At 35.1% G+C, this 24,553-nt stretch overlaps 1 protein-coding gene and 1 pseudogene across 2 annotated transcripts in view; both read right to left on the reverse strand.

Moving 5' to 3' along the window:
• SMIM14 (small integral membrane protein 14) overlaps positions 1 to 24,553 on the reverse strand; it is a 66,265-nt gene that overhangs the window by 15,592 nt on the left and 26,120 nt on the right. The window lies entirely within an intron of this gene.
• LOC120588372 (histone RNA hairpin-binding protein-like) lies at positions 20,797 to 23,938 on the reverse strand (annotated as a pseudogene).

The following is a 24,553-nucleotide window of genomic DNA, read 5'->3' on the forward strand; positions in this document are numbered from 1 at the left end:
TAAAATAGAGATGACTACGTAGTAAAGACAAAAAGGAGCATACAACTTTTCAATTCAGCCTCATTACTTTATTATAACACCTCTCTCATAACCTGCAATTGTTTGGGGAAGCAACTACAGAGTACAGTGCTTTGCTTAGCTAGTTAAGTATGAGCTCTTCAGAAAGCCAGATCTTGCTTTAAAGTCTGGTTGTGCAACTTTCTAGAATTTCAAGACCTTGGGTAAGTTTAACTCCTCTAAGCTTTAGTTTCTTCATCTGTTAAGGTGAGGATAATACTACCTAAATCAGAATATTAGTGAGGATGAAAATAGATAATGAATGTGAACTGCAGTAACAATCCAAGAAACATTAGATATTATTACTATGCCACACTAATTATGACCTCATCTAAACAATTATTGGAATTAACAACTAAACAAATCATTTTGCAAATTGTTTTCTAAGATGACCCAGCTTGCAATCCCTTAATAGCAATCCTACTGAATTAGAATGGGAAAACAGCTCTTAATAAATGTAAAAATATGCTGTATGTTAATGCTTTCTGAATTTGAATCAATCCAAAACCTCTTAAAATTATACATTCTATGGATATTATTAAAAAGACAACAAACAATAAGTGCTGGTGAGGATGTGAAGAAAAGGAAACCCTTATGCACTGTTGGTGGTATTGTAAATTGGTGCAGACACTATGGAAAACAGTACGGAGATTACTAAAAATAGAGCTACCAATAAGATTCAGTAATTCTACATCTGAATATTTATCTGAAAACAAAAATATTAAATCAAAAAAATATCTGAACCGCCCCCCCATGTTCACTGTAGCATTATTCACAATAACTGAAAAATGGAAACAACCTAGGTGTCCATCTATGGATGAATGGATAAAGAAGATGTGGTATATATACAAAATGGAATATTATTCAGCCATGAAAAAGAATGAATCTTGCCATCTGCAACAACACAGACTGATTTTGAGGGTATTATGCTAAGTGAAATAAGACACACAGAAAAAATAAATACTGTATGATCTCACTTACATGTGGAATCAAAAAACAAAAACATGAGCTCATAGATATAGAGAACAGATTGACGGTTGCTGGAGGCGGGGAGGTCAGGGGTATGCAAAATGGGTGAAGGGGGACAAAAGGTACGAACTTCCAGTTATAAAATGAAAAAGTCACAGAGATATAATGTACAGCATAGTTAATAACAATGTAAAAAAATACACATTCTACAGAAAATAAAGACAATTAGACTCTTAGTCACAAAACAGACTTAATGCATCTCTTAATTAGCATAGATTATAAGTTTATTTTTTCCCAATAAGTACTATGTATATACAATACAAAGTTCAAAAGTACAAAAGGACTGTGGAAACATGGCAGAGGGGAAACATGCCAGACTCTCTCCTCTTGAAACAACAATAAGCTGAATATCTAAAATTCAACATAAAACACCCAAACTGCACACTAGCACGTCTGAGCATGGGATCTGCGTATGAGACCTATCACAGGTCAGAACTCCAAGTGTCAGGCAGTGGACCAGGAGAAACAAAGAAGCTGTCTCTCGTATTCCCCAAAGCTATCTGAAGGAGAAGGGGGAGGGGAGAAAAAGCGGCAAGTTCCCTGAGCATCCCTGCCTGGGAAAGCTGTGAGCTCCTCTTAGCTGGCAGCAGGGCCCAGTCACCACGGCAGAAGGCAGAGAAGTGGGACAGCAGAAAAATAAGTTGATTTTTACTGGCCACGGTTGCGAAACCGAGGCTGAGACGCAGCCCCCAACCCCCAGTCCAGAGGGGGACTCCTCCCATACCCTCTGAGACAGAACACTGGGGACCTCCAAGAGAATCTGAGCAAATGCTACCGAAACTGTTGCTAACACTGACAGGGACTGAAATTGAGGGTAGTGAGCGTGATGAAATATCTATCAGAAAATAAAAAGACATTTTTAAGGCTTTATATAAAGCAGGGATCCAAGAGGCTTAGATGCCACCTACTGGAAACCAAAAGAAAAGCACCTTCTTTGTAGCATCCAAGGAGACAGACCTTTACATAATAAATCTTCTTTCACATAAAAAAGCAGAATACATTTCCATTAATGCCCAGGCAGAGAAAGAGTCCATTTAACACCACGAACAACCAAGGTGACAAAGCATCTCAGAAAGAAAAAGAAAAATCTCCAGAAAATAAGCTTACAGACATAGAAATATGCAATTTAAATCACAGAGAATTCAGGATGATACTTCTGAAAAAACTCAGTGAATTCCCAAACGAGACATATCGACAATTTCAGGAAATGAAAAAACAACTAGATGAGCAGAGCAAGGAGAATGAAACTCTCAAAAAGAACCATATAGAACTTCTGGAGATGAAGAAAACACTGCAAGAGATGAAAAATTAAATAGTAACCTTGGCAAATACAGTCGACCAAATAGAGGAAAGGATCAGTGATATTGAAGACAAAAATCTAGAAATAAATCAGAAGGAATCAGAGAGAACCCAAAGAATGAAAAATAATGAAAAAGAAAATCAAGAACTAGCTGATACCATCAGGAGAGGAAACATAAGGATAATGAGTATTATCAAAGGCGAGGAAAAGGAACAAGGACCACAAAGCATTTTCAGACAAATAGCAGACAAAAATTCCCCAATTCTAACGAATGAGCTGGAGCTTAGAATTCAAGAAGTCAACAGAGCACCCAGTTATCTCAAACCAAAAAGGCCTTCACCAAGACACACTGTGTTAAAATTATCAAAAATCAACGACAAAGACAGAATTCTCAGGGCAGCCAGGGAGAAAAAAATGCTAATTTATAAAGGAAAACCCATTAGATTATCATCAGACTTATCAGCACAAACCTTACAAGCCAGAAAGAAATGGAATCAAATATTTAAACTATTAAGTGAAAGGAACTACCAGCCTAGAATAATGTATCCAGCTAAGCCCTCCTTTAGATATGAAGGAAAAATTAAGACTTCCTCAAACATATAAAAATTGAGGGAATTCTCCACTACGAGGCCTGCACTACAGGAAATACTAAAAGGGCTTAGCTCACCCAAAACAAAATGAAAAAAAAAAAAACATAATTACAAGTAAAGTGACAATTGGGCAAATAGAAGCAGAGGAGGGCAACCCTTACTAAGAGCAAGGCATTATAAGCTTAAATAATAATAAGAAAATTGCTATAGCAAGATAGTTATGAACATTTAGCATATATAGAGAAAACTTGTGATAACAATGACTAAAAAGGGGAGGATTCAAAGATCGAAATTCGCAAATGGTAATGGAGATAAGGCACGTACAGAAGAAAATGGATGACTGTATATAAATAACCTTTACATAGTCATTATGGTAACCACACACCAAAGTTCAGAACTGAAGTATATAACATAAAACAAAAAGAACCAAAGGCAAAACCCACAAAAGCCAACCAAAATAAAGAAAACAGAAACAAAAGGACAAGGAAGCAATGGAAACACCAAGCTACCAGAAAGCAAAAGATAAAATGGCTATAAAAAGACCTCATATTTCAATAATCATCCCTAAAGTAAATGGACTGAACTCACCAATAAAAAGGCGCAGAGTAGCAGATTGGTTCAAAAAAACAAAACACAACCGTATGCTGCCTCCAGGAGACACATCTCAGCTCCAAAGACAAATATAGACTCAAAGTGAAAGGGTGGAAAATGATATTCCAAGGAAATGACATTCAGAGAAAAGCAGGAGTAACGGTACTAATATCGGACAAAATAGACTTCAAGATAAAAAAGGTAAAGAAAGATACTGACGGACACCTAATAAAGGGAATCATGCACCAAGAAGACATAACACTTATTAACATCTAAGCTCAAAATTAGGGAGCCCCAAAATATGTAAAGCAATTACTAACAGAACTAAAGGGAAAAACTGACCAAAACACTATCGTAGTAGTGGACCTAAATACCCCACTGTCAGATATGGACAGATCATCCAAACAGAAAATCAATAAGGAAATAACACCCTTAAATGACACATTAGACCAAACTGGACAAAACTGACGTTTACAGAGCCTTCCGTTCGAAAACAGCTGCTTATACATTCTTCTCTAGTGCACATGAAACAGTCTCAAGAATCAACCACATACTGGGACACAGAGATAGCCTCAACAAATATAAGAGGGTTGAAATCATACCAACCAGATTCTCTGATCATAATGCTTTGAAACTATAGATCAACTGCAAAAAGAAAGCAAGAAGAACCACAGATACATGGAGATTAAACAACATGCTACTGAAGAATAACTGGGTCAGGGAAGAAATAAAAAGAGAGATGAACAGATACATAGAAACGAATGATAGTGATAGTATAACATATCAAAACTTTTCGGACACGGCAAAAGCGGTCATAAGAGGAAAGTTCATATCATTACTGGCCTATCTCCAAAAACAAGAATGAGCCCAAATAAACAACCTAACGCTTCATCTTAAAAAACTAGAAAAGGAAGAACAAATGAAGCCTAAAGTCAGTAGAAGGAAAGAAATAATCAAAATTAGAGCAGAAATAAGTGAAATTGAAAACAATAAAATCAACAGAAAAAATAAATGCAACGAAGAGCTGGTTCTTTGAGAAGGTTAATAACATTGACAAACCCCTGGCTAGACCCACTAAAGAAAAAAGAGAAAATACACAAATAAAATCAGGGATGATAGAGGGGAAATTACGACTGATATCTCAGAAATACAAAAGATCATATAAAAATACTATGAAAAAGTACATGACACCAAATTTAATAACCTAGAAGAAATGGACCAGTACTTAGACTGAATCAAGAAGAACTGGGAAATCTAAATAGACCGATCAGCAGTATAGAAATTGAAACAATCATCAAAAACCTACCCATAAGTAAAAGTCCAGGACCTGATGGCTTCACCAGTGAATTCTAACAAACATTCAAATATTTAATACCTATTCTCCTCAAACTCTTCCAAAAAATTGAAGAGGAGGCAATACTTTCCAACTCATCATATGAGGCCAATATTACCCTGATACCAGAACCTGGTAAAGATAACACAAAAAAAGAAAACTACACACCAATATCTCTCATGAACACAGATACAAAAATCCTAAATAAGATACTAGCGATCCGAATACAGCAACATATTAAAAAGAATTATACATCACGATCAAGTGGGCTTCATCCCAGGGGCACAGGGATGGTTCAACATATGCAAATCAATTAATGTGATACACCATATGAATTAAAAAACAAAAATCATATCATATCAACAGATGCAGAAAAAGCTTTCGACAAGATACAGCAGCCATTTATGATCAAAACACTTAACAAAATCGTATAGAAGGAAAGTACCTTAACATAATAAAGGTCACATATGACAAACCCTCAGCCAACATTATACTTTATGGTGAAAAACAAAACCCAACCCTCAAAGATTAGGAACAAGGCAAGGCTGTCCACTATCACCACTGTTATTCAGTATAACATTGGCGGTCCTAGCAAGTGCAATCAGACAAGAGAAAGATATAAAAAGCATTTAAATAGGAAACAAAGAAGTCAAACTGTCACTATTTGCAGATGACATGATTCTCTATATAGAAAACCCTAAAGACTCCACAAGAACACTACTAGAAACAATAATAAATCTCTGGATACAAAATCAATGTTCAAAAATTCATAGCGTTCCTATACTCTACTAATGAAGTGTCAGAAAAAGAAGTGAAAAAAATCATTCCTTTTGCAATTGCAACAAAAAGAATAAAATACCTAGGAATAAATCTAATGAAACATGTGAAGGACCTATATAGTGAAAACTACAAGACCCTATTAAAAAAAATCAAAGAAGATACAAAGAAATGGAATGATATTCCGTGTTCTTGGATTAGAAGAATCAACATAGTTAAAATGACCATATTACCGAAAGCATTATACAGATTTAATGCAATCCCCACCAAAATCCCATCAGTATTTTTTAAAGAAATGGAACAAAAAATTATCAGATTTGTATGAAAGCACAAAAGACCCCAAATTGCCAAAGCCATCCTGAGAAAAAGAACGAGGCTGGAGGCATCACTCTGCCAGACTTCAAATTATACTAGAATCACAGTAATCAAAACAGCATGGTACTGGCAGCAAAACACACGGACCAGTGGAACAGAATCAAGAGTCCAGAAGTAAATCTATATTTACATGGGCAAATAATTTTTGAAAAAAATCCAAAAACATACAGTGGAGAAAGGAAAGCCTCTTCAATAAATGGTGCTAGGAAAACTGGAAGGCCACCTGCAAAAGAATGAAACTATACTGTTGTCTATCACCACACACCAAAATTAACTCAAAATGGATTAAGGAACCGAACATAAGACCTGAAACAATAAAATGCATATAAGAAAACCTAGGAACTAAACTCAAGGACTTTGGACTTAAAGAGGATTTTATGAATTTGACCTCAAAAGCAAGGGAAGTAAAAGCTAAAATAAATGAATGAGACTACATCAAACTAAAAAACTTCAGCAAAAGAAATCATCAACGAGGTAAAGAGACAACAATCCGAATGGGAAAATATATTTGCAAGCAACACCTCCAATAAGGGCCTAATATCCAAAATATACAGAGAACTCATACAACTGAATAACAACAACAAAAATGATCCAATCTAAAAATGGGCATAGGACCTGAACAGACGCTTCTTCCTAGAGGACAAACAAATGGCCAACAAATATTTGAAAAGATGCTCAACATCACTAGCTATTAGAGAAATGCAAATCAAAAACACAATGAGATACCATCTCACACCTGTTAGAATAGCTATAATCAACAGGACAAGTAATAACAAATGTTGAAGAAGATGTAGAGAAAAAGGAACCCTCATACACTGCTTGTGGGACTGCAAATTGGTACAACCACTGTGGAAAACAGTATGGAGTTTCTTCAAAATACTAAGCATTGATCTACCGTAGGATCCAACAATCCTTCTACTGAGTATTTACTCCAAAGACTTGAAAACCCATATCCGAAAAGATATTTGCACACCGATGTTCATAGTAGCACTATTCACAGTGGCCAGGACATGGAAGCAACTGAAATGTCCTATGATAGATGACTGGCTAAAGAAGCTGTGGTACATATATACAATGGAATATTACTCAGCCATAAGAAGAGATGAAATACTGCCATTTGTGAAAATATGAATGGACCTCAAGATAATCATGCTAAGCAAAATAAGCCAGACAGAAAACATTGAAAATCATATGATTTCACTTATATGTGGGATATAAACCTAAAAGCAACAAATGAACAGGACAAACAACAGAGACTCATGGACACAGACAACAGACTAGTGGTTACTAGAGGGTGCGGGGGAGGTAGATCATTAAAGGGGGTCAAATATAGAGTTTAGGTGGAGGGTGAAGTGGGTAAAGGGGGTCAAATATATGGTAGCTGAAGGAAACTGGACTTTGGGTGGTAAACACACAAAAGAATATACAGACGTCAAATTATAATGTACACCTGAAAATTATATAATTGTGTTAACCAAAGTTACACTAATAAACTTAATATTTAAAAAAGTAATGAAAACAACGACGACAAAAAAGTACAAAAGGATATTCTGTGCAAAGTAAATCTCCCATTCTCTCCTGTCCTTCAGCCTCCTAGCACTCGTTTTTTTGTGTGAATCTCTCCAGAGATGTCCTTACATTTTTATAAGCATATATATCTTTCTCTATTACTCCTCCACATCAAAGTAGCATTGCAGAGAATGTAAAACAAAAAAAGATTAAGTGAAATAGTCCTTGGCTCAAACAAGAACTATTTAATCACTTAAGATATCAAATAGATATGAAATAACCTTCCTACTCAATTGATTATCCTGAGTTTAATTGTTAGCCATAACACAGCATATCCCCAAATTTACAGCTGCGATCTATATTACCAACAATTATCAGTTCATTGTACATTGTGTAACTTGGTTTTTGGCTATAGCTCTATTTGAGGTGCTGCCTTTGTCTTAAGGTCTGACTTAAGGTTGCTGGCTATCTGTGGCTCAACGATATCTTTAAATAACATGATTTCCATGTGAAAAGACCAAAAATTTTTGAACATTTATTTCCTCACAAATCTACTTACATGTAGGGCCATAGCACTAGCTCTAGGCTCCTTCTTTATGCATCCACCAGTCCCATCCTCCTTTCCAATATAGGTCTACCAGATGGTCACTGTGCTTTTTTGTTTCTCCTCCATGACAATTCTGATCTGAGTTTCACCCCACACCCTTGTAGTGGGTTTGTGATCTACAGCAGGGGTCACCAAAATACAACCTGCAGCCTAGAGACCTATTTTCAGAGTTTTACTGAACATAGCCACACTCATTCATTTACATAATGCTTTCATTATAACAGCTCAGTTGAGTAGTTGTCATATAAGTTCCAAGCCTAAAATATTAATGATCTGAATACTGCTGATAATGGCACTGTTAAAGACACCTAGGAAATACCATGGGATAACAGAAAAAAACAAATACTTTTGTGTAGCTCTATAAAAATGTTCATTTAGAAATGTGAGATGCTCATTAGTTATGTCTAGTAATACAACAATCATTTATTCATTTATTCATGCAAAATATTTACATATTGAATGTCTACTATGTATCTCCAGGTATTGGGGATATGGTGTGAACAAGACAAAATTTCTACTCTTGTGGACCAATCTCATGGGGGAAATCAGACAATTAACCTACATATAAAAATGTCAGACAACAAAATAAATGGCAGGACATAGTGGCAGTCAAGTAGCCACTTGGCAGACAGAAGCAGTAACAATTAAAGGACTAGCTACCTAGATAATAAAGATCAAAGAAATGAGCATTCCATCCGGAGTAAAGAACTAGGAAAGGTCCATAGGTGAAAAGGCACCAGTCAGTTGGTGATGAGGAACCACAAAGCCAATGTGGCTTAGGCATATGAGCCATGTTACTTAGCTGTTGTATTTAGTCAACCAAATGCTCTTTATAATGTGCTCCAATTGTCACATTTGATGTTAATCTCATTTGTGTGACTGCTTCCAACTCTAAGACATGTCAATATATAACAGATATCTAAGTTTTATCAGTGTGGAATAGGAATACTTTCTCATTATATAATATTTGAGATATATTTAAATACAAATATATTTTAACAATGTTAAAATTTACATATATTACTTTTTAAATGATTTATACCTTAAATAATTTAAAATTTATATTACATATTATATTATAAAAACATTATACATTACAGAATTACAAATTAATGTGGATTAACTCGGTGCCCTAATTATCATTATTATATATTCTTTTCCAGTGTTAAAATATGCATACTTTCACAGGATTACAATTATTACAACAAATATTTACTGGGAATTAATATTTACTAAGAACTTTAACTTATTTAATCCTCACAACCACTGGCAGGAGGCAGGTGCTGTTGTTCCTATTTTACCAATGAAGAAACTTGAGTTTGGGGGAGGTTAACTAACATCTCTAGTACTAACTCTAAAGTCTAAATTCTTACCACAATTCCTTTCTACTATACAGTGTACAAAATCTTGTATCATAATTTTGGGTAATATATCATCAACATGAAACATTCTTTCAACCACAATTTTAAACCGTTACAAAATACTCCAGTAAGTTGATGTACTGTACAATTGAACTGAAGTAAATTCAGGGTAAAGTGAAACTGGCCATAGGTGTAGTTACTTAATAGTCTCTAAGACTAACACAGCCACTGTTTTCCTTCAGCACTAAAAGAGATCTCTCTTCCTTTAGGTATCACCAGAAGGATGTCGATTTAAAATAACAAACAAACAAAAAAACCCAGTAATGTACAATCTGTTCTGCTATATGTTTCTAGAAAATTAATCAACTCACATACAATTGGTAAATAGAGAAATTATGTCAGTTTAATGCGGAAGCCATGTTGGTTCTGAAGAATATAGAAATAAAATGAAGTCACTATAGTCAAGCTGCTAAATTACTAAAATCAAGTAGGTTGAAATACGAAGAAACAATTCTATGGTTTTAACTAGCCTAGGAACTTCAAATTTTTGAATTGTTCAGTCCTGTGTCAATGCCTGGATATACATCAAACCTCCAGATAATTCTCTGATACTCCTAAAGGACTAAAGAAAGAATGTGTTCACATATACAGACTGCCTGTCATCTAAAGGATTACCATTTGAACTAATTTAGAAGCTAAGAATGCAAGTTTGATTCTTAAGAATGTAATTTCACTACAAGAACTCTTAGCTTTTCTTTCTTCTTTGGAATACTCTGTGTATTGCCTACTTGTGTTTCCAGTTTGCAAACCAACCAAGAATGAGAAAAAATCATTCACCAGGAGCCTGGCTGAGTGAAGCATTTCACTTCTAGCCCAAGCAGCAGTGAACTCTGGGACATTCCACCAAGAGCTGGGGTTCGATTCTGCTCTTATGGCTGGTCTTCCATAGGTGGCTACATTCTTCATGTTCACAAATAGACAATGCTGCAGCCTCTGAATAATGAGGTGCCAAAGTATCATGACCAAATTCCTAGCCCAGCATTTAGTGTTCTTTTCCAAACCAGTGTGTGAGAATGTGTATTCAGTATGTCAGATTCAAACACCTATGATGGGTAAATTATAGTCTTTACAGAATTAAAAAACCATATATTTAGTAAAACAAGAGAATCTCAGTTTTGATGGAAATCTTTAAACAGAGAGGCCTAATTGACAAGCATCTGTTTTTTCTTGACTTATTTGGAAAATACAGTGGTATTACTGATGATGATTTTGGCTACTTCAATAGGAAAAAATTTGTGAAAACAAACATAATTAAAAGAAAACCAAGGATAGTATGTAAAGGAAACAGGCATGCCAGTACCTATAGGATGGATCCATAGAACTTTAAATATTTTCTGTATTATGGTGGAGGAGGGGACCACATGTAGACAATCTACAGCCAAAAGTTGCTGTTCAAGTAAACATTCACATTAACACTGATCCTAGGATCCCAGGAAAGAATTAAAAGTAGATCTAGATCTCCCCACCTACCTAAGATGGTCATGGAAAGTTCTTGAGGTGAGTTAGCTTCAAAATCACAGAATCCATGCAGTATGAGTAAAATAAATGTGTTTCTTCATTGTGGGAAATGGCAGAAAAGAGAAGTTAAAAGAATAGAAGAGTCTTGATATAGAAATTTCATGTTAGGGAAAATTATAGAACCTAAAATAAAATAGTCTATTAGAATATCCAGGAAGCTTAATTAAAAAATCTTGGCTCTCAGAGTCTTGTGGGGAAAATGTAGATCAAGGAGAAGATTCTAAAAACAAAAACCAGATATATGTAACTTCCATGAAGACTTTTACCTTGGAAAAATTCTTTGAAAAATATTACAAAGAACAGAAAGTCTCTCTTAGGAGTTATCAAAATGTACCTGCTGTGGACTGAATGTTCATGCCCCATCCCCCCAATTCATATGTTAAGCCCTAATCCCCAATGTGATAGTATTTGTAGGTAGGGCCTTTGGGAGGTAATTAGGTTTAGATGAGGTCATTACGGTAAAGTGCCCTTAGAAGAAGAGGAAGAGCCCAGAGCCCTCATTCTCTCTGTGCCACTTGAGGATACAGCAAGAAGGCAGCCGTGTGCAAACCAAGAAGAGGGCCATCACCAGACAGCCAATCTGCCAGCACCTTGATCTTGGACACCACAGCCTCCAGAACTCTGAGAACTAAATGTCTGTCATTTAAGCTACCCATTTTGCTATAGCAGCCTGAACTGAATAAGTATCTAAACAAGAACTTATCTGCTATTTGTCTATGTCCACTCAAGAACCTCATGTATATTGGAGGTGCCCTTCTTTCCCCTGAATAGGAACTGCCTGTGGACTGGTAAGTATGGTACAGAACAGTGGTTAAACAGAGAAGCTTTAAAGTCAGAGGTATCAAAGTTCAAATTCTGTCTCTGTTACTTTCTAAGGCAGAGTTTCGAACTATAAAATAGATAAATACAACCTATTATGAACCTTAAGATCATTATGTGGATTCAATAATATAAATATATATAATTAAATATATAATGGTATATAAAGAACTCAGTTCATGACTTATATAGGATGTTTCCAGATCATAGCGATATTCTAGCTATTAATTATGTGCTTAATTTAAGAGTATGCATTAACAAAACTCCAGTGCTTCCTAACTAACAAGCAAGATTTTCCACCCTCCAAACTTATTCCTTATTTTGGCCTTTCTGCTTAGAAGGAAAAACCTTAAAGACCTCTGTCTTTTCTATTTTGGACTTGAATATTGTTATTTATATTGTGGTATTTTTCTCTATATACCTCATAATACAATTATTTTGTACCTCAAAATTTTATATTTTGCCTTTAAAATTCAGACATTTAAGTTCTTTCCCTATTAACAAGTAGATTTTCCTGTTTAACAGTGGAAGTTTTATACAATTTGTCTCTTCACTTTCTAACCAGAACCTAAATTGGATTACCTTGGGGTTTTTTTGTTTTTATGCAGGCTGCTTCATTATTATAATTTCTACTGTTTATCTTTTAGAATATGAAGGTAGAAAAAGACTTGTAATTCCACTCAGAATTAAAACACATGCCACACACACACACACACACACACACACACACACACAGGGAGGCAATGGGGGAGGAGACTGGATCCCCAGATTTTCCCTGGTAACTTTAATTCAAAATTGTGTTTTCTAGATATAACCAGCACTTATTGTAAGGTATGCTGGAAGAAGAGTAGCCTCTAAAGACCTAACATTTACTATTATACTTTTGTTTACAGTGTCTTACAGGGTTGCTCTTGCTTGCCCCACAACTTTTATTCAACTGGCTCTTTTATAGCAAATACTTCATAATAGAAAAAAAGAGGAAAAAGGCGATTCTTTTTGAATATGAAAAAAGCAAGTAACCTGTTATATATTCCTGTCATGTGTAGTACTGGCCCATCATTAACTAAATGATAATTCAGTATTCCTTGATACTGAGTTTGTGTTTTACCTTTAAAATTTTAACTCCCTCCCTCAACCACCACAGAAAGAAAGAAAGAAAGAAAGAAAGAAAGAAAGAAAGAAAGAAAGAAAGAAAGAAAGAAAGAAAGAAAGAAGGAAGGAAGGAAGGAAAGAAGGAAGAAGAAAGAAAGAAAGAAGAAAGAAAGAAAGAAAGAAAGAAAGAAAGAAAAGAAGAAAGAAAAGAAAAGAAAAGAGAGAGAGAGAGAGAGAGAAAGAAAAGAAAGAGAGAGAGAGAGAGAAAGAAAAAGAAAGAAAGGAAGGAAGGAAGGAAGGAAGGAAGGAAGGAAGGAAGGAAGGAAGAAAAAGAAAGAAAGAAAGAAAGAAAGAAAGAAAGAAAGAAAGAAAGAAAGAAAGAAAGAAAGAAAGAAAGAAAGAAAGAAAAGAATCACAAATGAGGAAGAATGAATTCCTGGCCTCCGGAGGTCTGAGTAAATTGTTACATTTATTGTGTGGTTATCCATATGTGAAACATTTTACTTCTATGGACACAGAAACCAAATCCCAAAAGGACACACTAGATGCAGGAAAGGGGGGTGGGGGGGGGAGTCCTACTTGTCTGTGCAAATAAGCCTGCTCAAAATTATCACTACTATTTTTTTTAAAAACTAAACATCAAAACCAACAACAAAAAAGTAATTTCAAATCAATGGCTAAACCGTTGGTCAATGTCCTCAAAGACCAAACCTCACACACCTCACAGAAGGTTGGCTTGAAAATCTCTGAGCAATAAGATTCCTGCTGCTTTCCTCAGAACATAAATACAGAGAGTATTCACTTATTTGACAAATATTTAAATGAGTAACTTCTATATGCATTTTGTTAAATAAAGTAAGGTTTTCAGATTTTAAGAGGCAATTTTTCCCCAATTCCTCGGAGGAATTACATATATCAACTTTATTTACAACAACTCAATTCCTTGCCAGCTTAAGAGCAAGCTATTATTGAAAATGAAGATGTGAAATAGGTGTGCCCAGTTTAAAGTATTCTAACTACGTCAACTACGTCAGGTCATGGGTTCCAATTTAGGGTTTAGGAAACAGCCATATCAACAGTGAGTCTACATTATGGATCAGAAGATATAGTAGAGCCTACCATGGAAAATAAAAACATAAAGTCCCATTAAAAAAATATTTCCTGCGTTCTGATGTTGCTGTTTCTAGTAGTTAGGAACAGAACAGTGAACAAAATGGAAAAAACCCCATCCAATATAATGGTAAACATTTTGTTAACATTTGGATTAAATGTGCTCCAGATATACATTTTTGTAATACATATGTATGTACATACAATTTTACAAAATAGGACATTCTTCGTGTTATTTTGCTATCTTTTTGCCACACTCAACACCTAGTCACAAATCTTTTAATGCCAAACTCGGCTCACATAACTTTTAATGCTGCACAGTATTCCATTTAATTTCATCATTTCCAAATTTGTATATGAAAAACAATGTGGTGACTGTTCCTATAAATACACTCTTATTTCATTAATCTCATTAAGATAAGGAAGAGAAGAATTGCTATAACAAAGGTATGTACATTTTAAGTTTTGGTATACACTGCCAAATTACAGGATGGGAAATTTAAAGAAATGACAAAAGATAAACAAAGCACATTTAATTCAAGTATTTCTATATAATCACACCACTACAGAAGTCCAGTGTTTCAACTGGAAGACCAGCTAGAACCTAATATTTCTGATTACATTTAGTTCTTAATGACTAAGTAGCATCTCCACATAGTTTCCTACAATATTAACAAAAATAATTTTGAAGGACAATAATCCATGTATATTTAAGCCTCAAAACTTCAAATAATCAAATTAAAAGCAAGTCTGGATATCTTGAAAATACTTTTTATATGTCTAATACTAATAGGTTGGGCTACTTTGCCCAAATGATATGCATGTACTTTCCCCAATCCTACCAAATACCATCTGAATTTCATTTATTGAACCAAAAATTATCACATAATTTATGGCTACTAACGAGACAATAGTACAATTTATATGCTATATCCTTCTGGTACAGTCTATTTTGATTACATATAATAATATATAAATGCACAGATTTGTGACTGGCCAAGCAAGCGACAGTGATCATGAGGTGGGATGGGTGAGTGGGGGAAGGGAAGGACAAGAGAAAGGGGGACTTTGACGTTTTGTCCTATATTTCTATATTACTTTATGTATTCATAATTCAGATAGTCACATATTACATGTGTTATTAAAAAAAAAAAGGCAAAGACACACACACATGAGACAAAATTCCAAAAATGATGCTACCTTTAATTTGCTGTTCTGGACTAAATAAATTTGGGTCTCCTCAAAATTCTTATGTTGAAGTCCTAACTCCCAATGTGATGGTATTAGGAGGTGGGGCTTTTCAGAGGTGATAGGTTATATGAGTGGAGTCCTCATGAGTGGGATTCTTGCTCTTATAAAAAAGGCCCAAGAATGCTCTCTTGCCCTCTCTCCCCTATGAAAGGATATGAGAAAATGGCTCTCTGCAACCCAGAAGGCGGCTCCCACCAGAACCCAACCATGCACCCTGATTGTGAACTTCTAGTCTCCAGAACTGTGATAAATTTCTGCTTATAAGCCACCCAGTCAGTAGTATTGTTTTAGCTGCCTGAACTAAGACATTGTTAACATGTAAAGTAAATAGTTCATATGCACAAATATATATGAACTATTATCTCTCCTACGTAAACCAATTTCTAGAAAGATGTACATGGCAGATTGTATTTTCTAAAAACAGCCACAGCAGTATTTCCAGTCACATGTGCTCTTCCAGAATCCTGCCACTCCTGATCAGGAGATGGAGTGTATTTTCCCTTTCTCTAGAACATGAGAGCAGGCTCGTGACTGCTATAACCAAGAGTTTAGCAGAAGTGTTATATGTATGTGACTTCTTTAGGCTAGTTCCTAAAAAGTATGTGGCTGCTGCCTGGTTCTCTCCCTCCTCCATCCTCTCTTGGGATGGACGCTTGCCCTTGGAACCAAGCCACTATGCTGTGAGAAAGCCAAGCAGCCACATGAAAAGATCATATGTAGGTGTTCTGGTTAATAGTACTAGTTAGGGTTTCAGCCACCCAACAATATCAACTGCCAGACAGTGAGTGAGCAAGCCTCCAGATGTTTCCTGCTTTGAGCCTGAGTTTCCCAGCTAGGAATCCAAACATTGTGCAGCAGATAAGCCATCTCTACTGTGCTCCATATTAATTCTAGACACACAGTTTGTCAACTTAATAAACGGTAGTTTTATGCCATTAAGTTTTGGAATAATTTTGTATACAGCCACAAAAACTGGAACAACATAAAAGAAACTGCTAATAGTTCATATTCAGTAAAGTGGCAACATGGAGTTGGAGAACACAGAAGAATTTTTCCTTTTCCCTTTCTACACTTACTATTGATTGAATTTTATGCCATGAGGACATGCAATGGTTATATTATCTTTTAAATAAAACAAACTCGCTTCCTAATTGGTAAAATCAACTGTACCACTAATCATAGGAGGACTAACTCAACTTCTAGTTCCTGGATAATAGTGTTAATAAGAAGAATTAAGATATGAAAGAAATACATACAAAAAATTTTCCTTTATTGACTAAAATAAAGCCCAAAAGTCGATCGTATGATTAAAAAAGGCTTTGTAGCAACATGAAAATGCTAAATATTATTAAATTGGAGAAGATACATATGTCTATATATACATATATACTATAGTATCTAAATATATATTTGTTAGAAAGATCTGGGAAGATGCACACCAAATTCATCTAGAGAAGTAGGGAATAAGCCAGATTTGGAGAAGTGACTGAGGAGTTTAGTCTTAACTTTCAATGTATTGATCAATTGTTTTTCCAGAAGAACATATTCATGTATTATTTACATCAATAAATATTTTACAAAATTAAAATAAATAGGAAAAGATTGTAGTAGATATATTTGTTGAATAGAACGGGTTCTCAAGAAAAATTTCTGGCACATATACTTTTCTTCCAGGAAAAAGCCAATAGGTCTTAATGTGACTTATTTAAGTATAGCAAACATTAGTCACAATTTACAGGGCCTTTAGGCCTATAAATAGGAATCTGACCAAGGACCTTCCAAATTACATGCTTATAGTACTTTTATATGGAAACAAATTTAAGTAAATTAAAGATATAGATGTTTCGATTACACTGCCTAGCTGAAATATAGAGCTTAACAAACAAAAAAGGATTACCTGCATTCCAAATATTAGGTTACAACAGAGAACAGGAAAAACACAGAGCCTAATCCAAGTTAACATTTCTAAATTCATCTGTTCTTTCTTTCTGGAACTCCTATCATTACAGAAGAAACTATATACCAAGAAAGAGCTGGTTAAGCAGAACAGAAGGAGGTAGCAAGGGAGCTGAAGTAAGTGATGCCAGAATAATTCTGCAAATGGATTCAATGGGAATCAATAAATGTCTCTCTCCAGGCAGTTTTTATGGTTGTAAGGAAATGAGTGGTTTAAAACAAAACTAGATATGTTATAGGGAAATATCACTTTTTTTCTTTGAAGAATACTAACCTCAGACAGGGCGTGCACATACACAAAAAGAATACTAGACAACTTAGAAGAATTAAGATTAATTAGATTATCGTTTTGTGTTGGAATTTTTCTACATATATAGTAGTATTCTACTATAAGATTACTAAAACTCCATATTTATCACTGGGCATATTCCCATATTAAATCAAGTAATAAAACACAGAACTATATGTAACATGATAAAGATGTCTGATTTTAATTGAAGGAAATTCACTGTATATTCCTAATCACCTCTCTGAGTCCTATTAGCCAGTATTTAACAAGTAAAGCATTAAAGTTCTAATTAGAATTAGACTAAGACAGAAAAATATCTGTAATGTCAAGATAATACCTCCATTTTTAATGTTTCTGAACAGTCTCAAGACAAATAGAAACATACATGCACCTGGAAAAATACAATTGCATTAAGAACAGTCTAACACTTGTATAACGCAATGATGTAATTAAATCATAGAAAGGCGACATGGCAAGAGAAGTAAAACTTTGTCATGAGCACCTCAAAATGGTCATTCTTTGTTCTGCAGTCTTATCAACTATGAACTTAAATACTGCCTATAATGTATCATTTAAAAATGCTCCTGTAATAATATAGTCAGAGATACAGTCATTTCCTTTAAAGTCCATATTGCAGATAGACAATAAAATAAATAATCAGATTTATATTCTTTGTACTGGTACAGCTTAGCAGTTAAGCGATCAAAACATATGTAAGTACTGATGAGGCAATAGTAGAGTTTGAACTGCTATTTGTATCCCTAAATCCTTTGGGAGACATACAAATTATATATCATACATATATAAAATATGTTTTACATTCTGATGAGAAAAAAAAAATCTACCAGTTTAGAAACCGAAGAAAGTCTCGGAATTATTGAAAAGCTAAATATCATAGAATATAGTATCTTATTTTCAAATCATATTTTAAAAAATTTTATTCTCCAGTGAAAAAACTCTGTAATTAGAAATTTTTGTATAAATCTCTATTGCTTTTAATAAGTTTCGAAGATGCTTAAAAAGTTTTAATTTCATTACTTGAATAGTTAACGCATTCAGTTTTGAAACGTAAAAGTACTGTGAGGCGTCTCTCCTGCTTTCTCCTATCCCTCTACCGCTCCCTTGATTTCAGGTAAAGTGCTTTTTGAGGTACCTGAAGGAGAACAATAGGCAGTGGAGTAGAACATAAGTACTAAAGAAACATCACAGGGCCTAGAGCTAAACTCAGGGTTGACTGTGCCTCTGCTATTCTCTAACCAGCTACAACACCTGGGAAAAGTGATTTAACCTTTCTGTATCTAAGTTTCCTCATTTGTAAAAGGAAAATCTACATCAGATGCTTCTGTGGGCTTAAAATAGTGCCTAGACTCATTTTAAACTCTCCTCAATATAACCATTGGTATGAGTCTCAGGTATATCTCTTCAAAATTCCTCTATGCGCTTACGAACATATTACACTAACCTACACACACCCTCTAAGCTGCAAAGGTATCTCTATGACTCACACTAACATTTCTCATATACTTCTGAAACATGCCTCTTATATTTCTAATAGCTTTTGCATTCTGTTTCAGGACATAAAGATTTATATCTTTTTGATGCTTTTTTTTTTTTTTTTTTTTGGTCAATAGAATTCCTGTGTTCCATTTAATTGTTTTAGCTTTGAGTTATATTTTGTGTGAGATTTAGAGTATCACATTCTTTGGGGGGAGCTTTTCCCCACTCCTTTATCATTTATCTAAGATATTTTGTTTTCAGTGTTTGTCTCCCTTATAAACAGCATTTAATAACTCTAAACAATATTTTAAAACTCCAATCTCTCTCTTCTAACAGGGGAATGTAACCTAGTCACCCATAACATTTTACTCTATACTTTCTATTAACTATGCTTCTCTTCTTTTTTCTTGCCTGCTTCATAAGCTAATTTCAGTTTCCTTTTTTTTTTTTTTTAAACTCTATTCTCTTCCCATTCAAAGGTTCTCAAATGTCAGTACTATGGCATCCAGAATATGTGAGAAGCAGATTTTTGTTACTGGCCAGAGTCCCACATGACTTTCACATGTCCTGCCACATATTCACATAAGTAAAAAACCTGAGCTTGTAATCTAAGTTCAGTTCAAAGAAAAAAAAAAAAGTATTTTTTGAATGGTTTTACTTGATACTGAATTATCAAGGAATCTAACTGCACTTTAGCATTTAAATTAAGGGAAGATTATACTTCATTTTTTAAAATTCATTTATTTAAATTAGTTTCAAGTAACAGTACATTGATTAGACATCTCTATAGCTCATAAAATGATCCCCCCCAATTGCTCCCTCCCTCCCCTGGCCCTCTACCTAGCCATCATATTAATGCTAACTGCATTCCCTCTGCCGTGCTCCCCATCCCCATGACCAACTATCAACTACTAATTGCTACTTCTTTAACCCTTCACCCCATTCTCCTAGCCCCCCAACGCCTCTCCCCTCTGTCCGTCACCAAATTGTCAACTATATGTGAGTCTGTTTTTTATTAGTTTGTTTTTATTCCTTAGATTCCGCATATAAGTGAAATCATATGGTATTTATCTTTGTCTGACTTATTTCACTCAGCGTAAGAACCTCTAGCTCCTTTCATGTCCTTGCAAATGGTGGGATTTCATTTTTTTTTTAATGGCTGAGTAATATTCCATTGTATATATGAACCACAATTTCTTTATCCAATCATCTGATGGGCATTTAAGTTGCTTCCATATCTTGGCTATTGTAAATTGTGCTGCCATGAATATTGGGGTGCATAGATCTTTACTAATTATTGTTTTGGTTTTCTTTGGATAAATACCCAGAAGTGCAATTGCTAGGTCAAAAGGTATACATCCATATTTAATTTTTTGAGAAACCTTCAAACTGTTTTCTATAGCGGCTGTACCAATTTGCAATCCCACCAACAGTGTATGAGGGTTCTCTTTAATCCGCATCCTTGCCAACACTTGCTGTTTTTTGATTTATTGATGACAGCCATTCCGACAGGTGTGAGGTGATATCTCATTGTGGTTATAATTTGCATTTCTCTGATGGTTAGTGACCTTGAGCATCTTTTCATATGTCTATTAGCCATCTGTATTTCCTCTTTGGAGAAGTATCTGTTCAGGTCTTCTGCCCATTTTTAATTGGATTTTTTGTTGTTGTTGAGTTGTAGAAGTTCTTTATATATTTTGGATATTTAACCCCTTATCAGATGTATCATTAGCGAATATCTTCTCCCAGTCGGTTGTCTTTTGTTTTGCTGATGGTTTCCTTCATTTTGTTTACAACTTTACCAAGAATAGTTCACCATTTCAGAAAATCGCATTGCTGTTCGTGTTTAAGACTAGCACAAGATACTTGTGTGAGTCTGCATTTATAACCATAACATTCATAATGATCTTTCATATATTAGACATACCTATTTCAATTTGTCTTCTAATGTAGCTGTACCCAATCATTTTCTTCCAACAACTTTGCTTGATCTTCTATTCATATTTATTAATAAAGGACTAGGTTGGTGAACAGTTAGGGTATACAAACAGCTTCCCTTATCATGGAAGCATGTAGGCAGGCTACAGAAGTTCCTAATGCTCAAAGTAGGGATGGCGTCATTCTAGGCTTTATAATACATTTCATTCCTTGACCAGGAATTCTTTCTTTTTTTATATTTAATTTTATTAAATTTTTTCTTAAGGTTTTTTATTTTTTATTTTTGCAATATCATTCCATACAAAAGCAAGAGAAACATAACAATCCTAACAAGAAGTTTACAATTGAATATTTGAACAGAAAATCTATATATATCATCATTAACAGCAATTTTACATGGTAAATTATGTAAAAAAAATGTTCTTTCTGATTCCCTCTGCTACATTAACTCTTGGAGTATTATTGGTACAAGGCCTACCTAGCACTATTTACAAGTACCAAATTAAGACTGTATAACTTAAATAAAATCTATTAATTTAACAGCTCAATTTAATATCCTCGACTATTTAGTGCTGTTTGAGGGGAAAAAGCCTCCTTGACATATTGACAAAAGGCCAAAAATTAAATTTACATAAAGATATTAAAGGTATCCAAATCTGAGCATACTTAGACATCAGTAAAGAAAGCTGATGCTAGACTGGTCCAGAACATAGTTAAACCTGAACCAGACATCTGACAAGTGGCAACTTAATGTCTAAAATACTTGTGGAAAACCAGTTAAAGGATGCTTGTCAGGTTAACTTGGAGGTTGGTAGGGATTATGCAATTAAGTTTGTTGCAAGATTGCTTCAAGTTCAATTTTCATTGGATTTATCCCCATTTATGATTTAGAACATGCAAAATTCGCTATATGTAAAACTTTCTTAGGAAAATAAGACAAGAATAATTCGCCATAAGATAATAAACTATTAACAGAACCCACCCAGTTAAAAATGCACAAGGCATGCTTGGCTGGCCCTCCACCTAGCCAGGTAGAGGCAACTTCCTTTCAGTGGCCACCACATGCACTAGTTAGCTCATGGCAAAGAAATCTTTCAAGGGTTCAGTTACACAAGCTTCCAAATTATACTCTATTCTGCTTGGCAGTCCACGTGTGTAATGTTGGTAGGTGTGCCAGAGTACATAGGGAAGTTATCCTGAGAGCTGATCTGGGACTTGGAACTGCTTTCTGTAGATTTGGTCTCCATTTCCCTGAGGTCTACAGGACGTATTTTTTCAAAATCACATCTTTCTTCAGCTGGAGGATCCCAAAAATGCAGAGCCATCTTACAGAGTTTGATGTGCCAATCCCACAATCATTGACTATACTTCTTGAATTTGTTGAGGGGAGGGGATTGTCTTGGGATGAATGCCAGGTTGTCAAAGGTGTCTTGGGGCTTCTTTAATACAGATGTTATAGGAGATGATATTCTTTTCATAGCTGATCTACTTCTGTCTTCAAGTCAGCAGGAAGTGCAGATGTAGACTCCTTCAAATCAGAACTTCTTGATGATGATTTTCTCTTTCTTCAAAGTCATTTACAAGTTTTCTCTTTCATCTTGAAATTTGTTAACTCTGGTCCCCATTTCATCTTCTTCAACTGCACTTGCCCTGTCTGTACATCTAGAATAGGGCTTTGGACCTTCAGGAGTAGTAAAGGTGTTGGATCTGCGGTGATGCGCCCGCTTCGCTGGGCCCTCAGCGTCCCTGGCTATCCTGCACACTGGGCCTGCCGTGGGCTCTGCGCTTGTGCTCAAGGCTCCCTCTCAAGGAGGAAGGGGGAAGGGGTTGCGACCAAGAGGCTGCACCCCAGCATTCTCTTTTTCTTCCTACTTGACATTCACTATAGAGGTTTGGGGTTTCCTAGCTTCTCCCTTGGTCCATAACTAGGAGTCCTCTTGGTCCATAACTAGGAGTCCTCTCTATGAATATCTTTCACTTGTATTAGCAGTAATCCTAGTTTTACCCTGCATAGCAAAGGCCTCAGCCAATCACCTTATATTGCTTAGAGAGAAAAAGATGTACAACAGATTCAGCAATCTAAAAGATTCACACCTACTTTTTGTACTCCCTAAATTGGAAGTTTTCTGCTTTCTGTTTTGTTTTAATTTTCATTATTCATGTACACAATTTAGACTTAAACACTTCTATAAGTTTGCTCCCCCAAAAAGCAGTTCCTCAACTCTTCCCCATTTCCCACTCTACAGAGGTAAGTACTTTCAAATTTTAGCTGTTTATTTTAGTATTAACTTTCTTGTCTTTATACATAAATATACATTGTTTATACTCCTTGATTTTTCAGTTAAGCTATAACCATTGATTCACCCACAGAAAATGACCTAATTCTCTTTTCCTGACCCCACCTTACATGTACTCTTCCCAGATAATAAGTTATATCATAAATTTATTTAGTTCCATTTAGTAAGTTTTAACATCATTATGACTATGTAAATGCTCTTCAGAGTTGAGCCATGTAGCAAACTATAATTACTTTTTTCTTTTCTGTACTAATTTCTGTCTTTCCTTACTTGATAACATTCTTTTGTTTTCTTCATTTATTTAGTTTTCTGACTTTTCAAAACTTGTTTTCAGTTATCTAGACCACAAAATGCCTATGCTCACCAGGTATCTACTAATTCAACTTTTTGAAAAAGTCTGTCCTACAGCCATGTGAAACCCTCCCAACTAAACCAGCTATCCATCCTGTGGTCCTGGTGCACAGCTATCACCCTGGAATCAATTTTCACCATTATCCTGGAAATTACTTTTGCCTCTCTTATGTCCTGGATCTCCTGCTTTTCACACTCCAGATCTTGGCCTTCTTTCTTTAATGCCTTCATTTTGATGAAAAACAATTCACTGTTTAGTAATTTATCTAAGAAAGGACAGGAAATAAAATTCTTGAAGACAAATATTTAAAGACCTCCTACCTGACTGGTTAGATATAGAATGCTAGCTTGGTAATAATTTCCTTTCCAAATTTAAAGTCATTGTACCAATGCCTTCCAGTTTTGCTGTTGAAAAGTCCTTTTCTTTTACATGTGACCTATATTTTCCAGGCCAGAATTGTTAAAGTGAGCAAAGGGAAAGAGCGGGGTCGAGGGGGACAGATCATGTAGAACCATGTAAATTTTGTCTTGTCATTTTAGTGTTATAGGAAGCTACTGTAGGATTTTGAGAAAAAGAGGAACGTTACCTGACTTATTGAAAATAGGTCACTTTAGCTGCTATAGTGAGACTAAACTTGAGGGGAGTAGGGCTTGGCAAGAGAAGACCCATAGGGAGGCTAATTTCAATAAGCCAGGCAAGAGATAACTACAGATTAGACCAGGATGTTGCACTGGAGGTGTGAGAAATGGCTGGGTTCTGGTTGTGTTTTTAAGGTTGAGCTAAAAGGATTTGTTTCTGCATTAGCTATAGGGTTGAAAGAACAGAATAAAAGATAGCCCGAGCAA

This window comes from Pteropus medius, unplaced genomic scaffold (genome assembly GCF_902729225.1).
Source record: "Pteropus medius unplaced genomic scaffold, Ma_sr-lr_union100, whole genome shotgun sequence".
Taxonomy (NCBI): domain Eukaryota; kingdom Metazoa; phylum Chordata; class Mammalia; order Chiroptera; family Pteropodidae; genus Pteropus; species Pteropus medius.